General features: G+C 37.8%; 1 pseudogene; it reads right to left on the reverse strand.

Moving 5' to 3' along the window:
* Positions 1 to 4919: 4919 nt before the first annotated feature.
* LOC106004085 lies at positions 4920 to 5262 on the reverse strand (annotated as a pseudogene).
* Between the last annotated feature and the right edge of the window lie 3825 nt (positions 5263 to 9087).

Consider the following 9087-nt stretch of genomic DNA (forward strand, 5'->3'; position numbering starts at 1 on the left):
GCAAGTTCTTACTAAACACATCAATTGGGACAATGGAAACAAAAGCAAAAATGAACTACAACTACTGAGATTTCATCAAGATGAAGAGCTTCTGCACAATGAAGGAAAGAACCAACAAAACTAAAAGACAACCTACGGAACAGAAGATATTGGCAAATGACATATCTGATAAAGGGTTAATATCCAAAATCTATAGAGAACTTATCAAACTCAATATCCAAAAAACAAATAATCCAGTTAAGGAATGGACAGAAGACATGAATAGCTATTTTTCCAAAGAAGACATTCAGATAGCTAGTAGACACATGAAAAAAAAATGCTCAACATCACTCATCAACGAAATACAAATCAAAACAACAATGTGATACCACCTCACACCTGTCAGAATGACTGAAAGTAACAACATAGGAAAGTTAAAAACAGATGATCCAGCACTACTAGGTATTTGCCCAAAGAATACAAAAATACTGATTCGAAAGGACAAATGCACCCCACTGTTGATAGCAGCATTATCAATCATAGCCAAACTATGGAAAGAGCCCAATGTCCACTTACTGATGACTGGGTTAAGTCATATATACACAATGGGATATCACTCAGCCATCAAAAAGAATGAAATCTTACTATTTGCAATGATGTGGATGGAGCTAGACTATTATGCTAAGTGAAGTAAGTTGGTCAGAGAAAGACAAATAGCATACGATTTCAATCATATGTGGAATTTAGGAAGTGAGATTGATGAACATAGAGGAAGGGAAAAAACAGAGAGGGAATCAAACCATAAAAGACTCTTAACTATAGAGAACAAACTGAGGGTTGATGGGAGGAGGTGGATGGGGAATGGCTGAATGTATGATGGGCGTTAAGGAGGGCAGTTGTGATGAACACTGGGTGTTACACATAAGTGGTGAATCACTAAATTCTACTCCTGAAACCAATATTACAGTATATGTTAACTAACTAGAATTCAATAAAAGCTTGAAATGAAAAAAATTCCATCAACCAATGACATATATACGTGTCTGGTATCTCATCAAAAACTACAAGGCATGAACAAAAAAATTAAAAGTTATGCACATAAACAAGAAATATGATATATAACCAGGATAAAAGTCAAACTATAGAAACACATACAGAAATGGTATAAATAATAGGACTAGTAGATAGGAATATTAAAATAGTTAATATGAGTAAGCTCCATATATTTAAATAAAGAAAACTATGACCATGATGAAGAGAGAAATAGTGGGTATATATTAAAAAATTGTACTGCTAGAGATGTAAAAATATTATGCCAGGAAAGAAAAAAAAAAGGAATGGTGTCAACAGTGGATTAGACACTGAAGAGGAAAATATCAGTGGATTTAAAGACATAACAATATTAACTTTCCAAAATGAAAAACAGAAGGAAAAAAATACTGAAAAGAAAGTACATAGAGCATTTGTAATCCAATCAAATACATGAGTGATTAGAGCTCCCAAAGAGAAAAAGAGGTAAGACAAAACAATATTTGAAAAAATAGTGGATAAAAAATTTCCAAACTTGATTAAAATATGAAATCTGCAAATCTAACAAACTTAATGAGCCTGAAACAGAACAAATGAGAAAAACATGCTAAAACAGAATAATGATCATTTCAATAGATGCAAAAAAAAGATCGACTAAATTCAACACCTATTTATGATAAAACCCTATAAATTATAGATAAAAAGGGATTTCCTCAACCTTAAAGATATTTCTCGATTACCAATTTAATTCTTAATGGTGAATGACTAGGTACTTTACCTGTAAGATAAGGAAATCACTCAGCACTTTTATTCGACATGAATGTAGAGATCCTAGCCAGTAAAATAAGGCAATAAAAATACATATGGGGGTGCGTAGGTGGTTCAGTGGGTTAAAGCCTCTGCCTTCGGCTCAGGTCATGATCCCAGGGTCCTGGGATCGAGCCCCGCATCGGGCTCTCTGCTCAGCAGGGAGTCCACTTCCCCTACTTCTCTCTGCCTGCTTGTGATCTCTCTCTGTCAAATAAATAAATTTTTTTTAAAAATCTTAAAAAAAATAAATATGAGTCATTCATGTTAGAAAGGAAGAAATTTTTAAAAATTGTTTTTTACAGAAGACACACACTCTATGTGAAAAATTCGAAGGAATCTACAAAAGAATTATTAGCTCCAATAAGTGAGCCAAACAGTATCACAAGACAAAAGGCCAATCTACATATATATCAATTTTATTTTTATATTCTAAAAATACACATTTGGAAATTGAAATTAGGAAAACAGTACCATTACAATAGGATCCAGAAATGGGAAATACTTTAGGATAAATCTGACAAAAAGTGTACAAAGCCTATATATAGGAAACTATAAAGCACTGCTGAGAAAAATTTTAAAAGACCTAAATAATTAGATAGATATAGTAGATTCACAGGTTCAACTATTGTTCAAATGTCCATTTTTCCTCAAACTGATCTCAATATTCAACTGAATCCCAATCACTATCTCAGTAGGCTTCTCTGTTTAAATTGACAATTTTTAATTCTAGTAGAACATATGGAGTTATGCAAAGGAACTAGAATAAACAAAACAATTTTGGAAGTGTGCTCTGTAAGATTTGGGAAGAACCTACACAGGAATGTTCTGAGAAGGGCTGAGAATTCTTTTCAGTGATTACTCATCATAAGTAAGGCATTCAACTCCAGAAAATGCGTTGCTGATCATTGCTACTGGTGGAACAGAAATGCTAACACTTGAAACTAACGTTCAGTATGTGCATTCTGTCCCAGTTTCTTAAAAATCCTGACGTTTTCATAAATTTTTTCAAAATTTTTTATTATAAGAGAATCAATGTTTAGTGCAGAGCATTATGGTAGAGAGTCAAGTTGCCTGTGATTAGACCCTAATTTCACTATTAGACAAATTATTCTTGCTTTAGTCACATTACTCACCAATACCTGGTTTCCTCATCCATACATAATGGAAAGTGAGGTGTTATAGGTGAAGGTATGCGTTTCTCAGTTGAAAAGGAACAGAGCCTCCGCGGTACAGACCCGAGCAAGGAAGAACAGACGGGAAATCGTCCCCACTGAGACAGCACGTTCTCTGGTGGACAGTCCCCGTCACAGCCACATTTTTCATGTGAGAGAAATACCGCCAGTCAGGATTACGCGCACCTGAGTGAACAGAGACTCCGTCCTGCTGCAACAGGACAAGGATATGGAGTTGCACAGTCCTATGACAAGTTATACTGAATACACCGAAAGAACAAATGCTCCTTTTCTGAGTCTAATAACGCCGAGATGACTTGTCATGAAGACGACAAACGCTCTGCTTCAAGGCCCTCCCTTGCACACAACCCTTCCAAGTTCAGGAGAACTTTAGAAGTATATTTCTATGGCGATAGGTTTTATAAAATTTGTGAAAAAAAATCGTAAAGAACTCTATGGAGACATAATTAATATATAAGAAGCTGGACATAATGTATATAATTTCATGAGTTTAGAGACACGCAGACTTATGAAACCATCACTATAATCAAGGTAATAAACATAACCATCACCTACAAAAGTTTCCTCCTGTCCCTTTAATTTTTTTTGTCTGTTTTTTTGTGTGGAAAGAACATGAAATCTACCATCTTAAAAAATGAATTGTTAACTGCAGGTACCATGTTGTACAGATGTCTGGAACATGTTCATCCTGAATAGCTGAGTTTCATACCCATTTAACAAAAGTTCCCCATTTCCCTTGCCCCTCAGCCCTTAGCCACCCCTACTTTCTGTTTTTCTGACTTTGACTACTCTAGATAGCTCCTATCAGTGGAATTGTGCAGCTGCTTATCCTCTGTGGGGGGCTTCCTGCACTGAGCGTAATGTCTTGCTGGTCAGTCAACGTCGTCACTGGCGGTAGGGTTTCCGTCTTCTTCTTTTTTTTTAATTTGAATACAGTTGACATATAATGCTAAGGTAGTTTCAGGTGCACAACTTAGTCATTTGACAAGTTTACACGTTGTGCTATGTTCACCACGAGTATAGCCACCACGTGTCCCACCACGTCACTCTTACGATGTCACTGTATTCTTTACACTCTGCTTCTGATTCCTGTGACTTGTTCATTCCATAACTGGACGCCTGTGCCTCCCACTCGCCTTCACCCATGTTCCCCGATCCCTCTACCCCTCTCTCCTCTGGCAACCATCAGTTTGTTCTCTATATTTATAGTTCTGATCCTGCTTTTTGTCGGTTTATTCATGTTTTTAGATTCCATTTATAAGTGGAATCATATGGTATTTGTCTTTCTCAGTCCGACTCATTTCACTTAGCCCAATACCCATTTTAGGTCCATCCATGTTGTATCAAATGGTATAACCTCATTTTGTATGTCTGTGTAATACTTCACCACATTTTCCTTACCCATTCATCTTCTGATGGATATTTGGGTTGCCTCCCTGTCCTGGCTATTGTAAATAATGCTGTGATAAACATAGCGGTTTACTTATCTTTTTGAGTTAGCACGTTTATCTTCCCTGGCTAAATCCCCAATAGCAGAATTATTGGATCATATTATATTTCCTTTTTTAATATTTTGAGGTACCTCCATACTGTTTCCCACAGCAGCTGCACAAATTTACATTCCCACCAACAGTGCACAAGGGTTTCTTTCTTTCCATATCATAGCCAACACTTTTTGTTTCTTGTCCTCTTGATTTTAGCCAGGGTTGTTTTTTTTTTTTTTTTTTCTTTTTTGAGGCTGAATAAGATACCTCATTTCCTATCCAGTTGCTGTCAACTGACACTTAGGCTGTTTCTATATCTTGGCCAAGTGAATAATACTGCAATGAACACAGAATGCAGATATATCTTCAAGATCTTGATTTCAGGGTTTTTTTCCCCAAATCTACACATTTATTTATTTACTGTTCAGTAAGTTTTAGTCACTGAGGGGTACAGCATTACATGGATTCTGTGGCCAATGGCTTTTGTAGGAAGGTTGCTTTGGAATTTGGCACAAATCATGCCACTGTTTTTATAAGCATGAGTTATCTTTCCCCAGATTACGCTGGTTTTGTTCAGTTTGCTACCAGGAGTCACTGTGTTGTTCTCGGCTTTGTACACATAAGCACATCTCTTGCCTAGATAGAATTCAGTTTCATCTTGAGCATAAATAACTTCAACTTTAAGAAGGTCTGTACGCTTCCCTCTGGTTCTGGAGACCCCATTCATAGCCAGCAAAAGTGGCCTTGGACCACAGCCTTCTAGACATTTGTCGTTTTAGGAGCCCTGTTCCGAGCAGGCCTCCATACGCTCCAAGACGGCAGACAGAGAAGAGACCATTGTTAGGGATATATACTCAGAAACAGGATTAATGGATCACACAGTAGTTCTATTTCCAACTTCCTGAGAACCTCCATATTTACTTTCATATCAGCTATATCATTTTACATCCCAGCCAACAGTGTAAAAGTTTCCCAGTTTCTCCTCATCCTCACTAATACATATTTTGTGGGGTTTTTTGATAATAGGTAAGCTCACTAGGTGGTATCATGTTGTGGCATTCCTTGATGACTGGTGATTTAAGCACTTTTTCAGATACTTCTTGGTCATTGGAATGTCTTCTTTGAAGAAATGTCTGTTCAAATCCATGGAGTTTTCTTGCTTTGTTTTGCTACTGAGTAGTAGGAGTCCCTTAATTACTTTGGCTATTAACCCCTTATCCGATACAGAGTTTTCAAATATTTCTCTCATTCCATATATTACCTTTCATTCTACTGTTTCCTTAGAGGTGCAGCTTGCCATAGTCCCTTGTCTACTTTTGCTTTTGTTGCCTGAGCTTTTGGTGTCGTACCCAAGAAAATCATTGCTGAAGCCAATGTCAAAAATGTTTTCCCTGTTTTCTTCTAGGAGTTATGGTTTCAGGTCTTAAATTTAAGTCAAGAATCCACTTTGAGTTGAGTTTTTTGTTACAGTGTAAGATAAGGATCTAACTTCACTCTTTGCACATGGATATCCAGTTTTCCCAACATCATCTGTTTAAGAGAGTATCCTTGTCCTATTATGTAGTCTTGGTACACCTGTCAAAAATCAGTTGGCTGCATAGGCATGGGTGTACTTGGGGATTCTCTATTCCGTTCCTTTTGCTTAGCTCTGCCTTTATGCCAGTAGAAAGAAAGATACTTTAAATGCAACTGATTGAACACTTCCGCGTCTTTCCACTCTAGCTTCCCTTCCACCATCCTTCCCTGGTTGACACTGGTCATGATGATTTGGGGATCTGGCTAACGTTGACCAGGGGTACATTGAGCTGGACTTTACTGAAATATATTTATGTTTACAGTCACTTCTGTATTTAGTTTAAGTCGTTACTAACCATCCCATTTTAGAAATGTCTTCCTATAATTCTCCCACTCAGTGTGCCGACTTACCTGGGGTTCCGACATGAAAGCGCAGAGCCAGAGTTTGCAGCATAAAATGAGGATGTCCTATGGCATCTGGCATCTCAAATAAGAGGATAATACAGAAGAAATACAGTTTAAAATGCACTGAGCAAGGGACACCTGCGGAGCTCAGTTGGTTGAGCATCTGACTCTTGGTTTGGGTGCCGGTCATGACCTCAGGGTTGTGGGATGGAGCCCTGTGTGAAGTTCTGTGCTTAGCAGGGAATGTGCTTGCCTCTCTGCCCCTCCTGCTGCTCATGTGTTCACTCTCTCTCTAAAATAAATAAATTACTAACTTTATTGATAAATTTAAAAAATGTACTAAGCAGGAAGCTAACCTGTGGAGACCTCTACTAACATCACATATGTAAAATCAAACAGAGGATTTTGTTCTCATTAGTACTTAACCAAAACAGGCATTATCCCCATTCAGAAATATATTTACTGGTGCAACTTATACAATTATAAACCCATAATAAGTTTTTTTGGTCCTTTTTAATGGAATTGTACTTCATAGAAAATAATAAGGGTCCATGTATCTGAAGGACAGAAATCCATAGCAGTAACTTCAAATAGTAAGTACAATTATGTGTGAAATCAAGCATTCCAAAACTCTCACTTATCAATAATAAAAGAGAAAACTCAGTTATGTTAGAGATACAATCTATTCTCTTATTATTCTCTATTTTGCTATAGAAAAATATATGATATTGCGTATCATATTCATATGTAAATATGCTAAAAAATTTTTACAGGAAAGGCAATCAAAGTGTGTTCAACAAAAATGTAGGAAGAAGGGGCACCTGGGTGGCTCAGTGGGTTAGAGCCTCTGCCTTTGGCTCAGGTCATGATCCCAGGGCTCTGGGATCAAGCCCCGTATCGGGCTCTCTGCTCAGCAGGAAGCCTGCTTCCCACTCTCTCTGTCTCTGCCTGCATCTCTGCCTACTTGTGATCTCTGTCTGTCAAATAAACAAATAAAACCTTAAAAAAAAAAAAACCTTTAAAATAAATGTAGGAAGAAAGCATTATAGAAATGTCAGTCATTGATAAAAACTCACGTTGCTTGTGTTTTTCTGGATTTGTAGATCTTCGTGGTATTTGTCAACTTATATAATTTTTCCAGTTTCTTTATTTCTTCTAACAAATATTCACTATTATAACCTAATTTTTTATTCAGTATTTTGTACTCTTGTTTTTACTGAAGTTCTCCAAAATTGTACAAGCTTCAGGTCACATAAAACCTAGGTCCTTCACAAGGAAAAATTTTAGTATCTACTTGAATAATATCCTATTGTGTGTCACTGTAATGTGGAGCAACTTGAGAGATGATAATTACACTTATTAACACAACATTTCCGTATGCTTCCTTCCAACAGAATAGTTCTGAATTAGTAATGATGGCACTGAGGGCCGGCACTCAGGCAGTAAGAGCCACATCAACGCAAAGACTTGCTTTAATTGCCCTTCTAGATACAAGTATCCGGAGCGCTCACCATCTGTTGGAGAACCACTTTGGGTCTTCCAGTAAGTGCATGACATTCCTGAGGCGGAGGAGGGTATAGAGATGAGACACATCTAATACTTGCCTTCACGGAGTTCACCGTCTCAACAAGAGAAAACAGTAAATGGAACATAAAATTAAGATATGAACTCTATATCAATGCTATGAACTAAATCATGCCCCTCCCATTCAGATGTTGAAGCCTTAAGTCCCAGTGTATGATATTTGGAGATGAGGCCTTTGGGAGGGGACTTAGGTTTAGATGAGGCCATGAGGGCCCTCATAAAGGGTTTTATTCCGTTACGAGAGGTATCAGAAAGTTTGCGCTCTCTTCTCTCCACTGCGGGAGGAAGGCAACTGACTGTGAGCCAAGAAGAGGGCCGGCATCAGAACGCAATTCTGCGGGTACCCTGATCTTGGGCGACCCACTTCCACAACTGTGAGACAATAAATTTCTACTGTTTAAGTCACCCAGCCTACAGTATTTTGTTAGGACATCCTGACAGACCAATACGGTTATCAAATGTCAATTTTTTTTTTTTTAATTACAACCCACTTTAAGGCAGAGATCATGACCCAACACACACACACACGCACACGCACACAAATACTTACACTTCCAATATGTTATATATACACTCCCTATAGTTTTCTTTCTTTTTTTTAAACTATTTTATTTATTTATTTGACAGACAGAGATCACAAGTAGGCAGAGAGGCAGGCAGAGAGAGGGGAGGAAGCAGGCTCCCTGCTGAGCAGAGAGCCCGATGCGGGGCTCGATCCCAGGACCCTGGGATCATGACCTGAGCCGAAGGCAGAGGTTTTAACCCACTGAGCCACCCAGGCGCCCCTCTCCATAGTTTTCTATTCAACCTCGTTTTGTAAAATGCTGGTCACAATCCTATTAATTGATTTTATAACCTCCGAATGGATCACAACCCATCATTTGAAAAGTTCTGTTCTATGTGACTATTTTGTCCTATTATGCGTTGACTTAAAACCCATTAATATAAACTGAACAAAAGCCTCCATTAGCTTTAATACTGAGTGAAAAAAAAGACACTGAAATCCTGACGGACCCCTTCTGCCAATTATTCATATTCATATTTTTATTCACATACATTGTATCAAAGGCCTCAGCTGTCCCTCCGTA

Source organism: Mustela putorius, unplaced genomic scaffold (assembly GCF_011764305.1).
Source record: "Mustela putorius furo isolate JIRA1106 unplaced genomic scaffold, ASM1176430v1.1 tig00000040_pilon_pilon_pilon, whole genome shotgun sequence".
NCBI classification, from domain to species: Eukaryota; Metazoa; Chordata; class Mammalia; order Carnivora; family Mustelidae; genus Mustela; species Mustela putorius.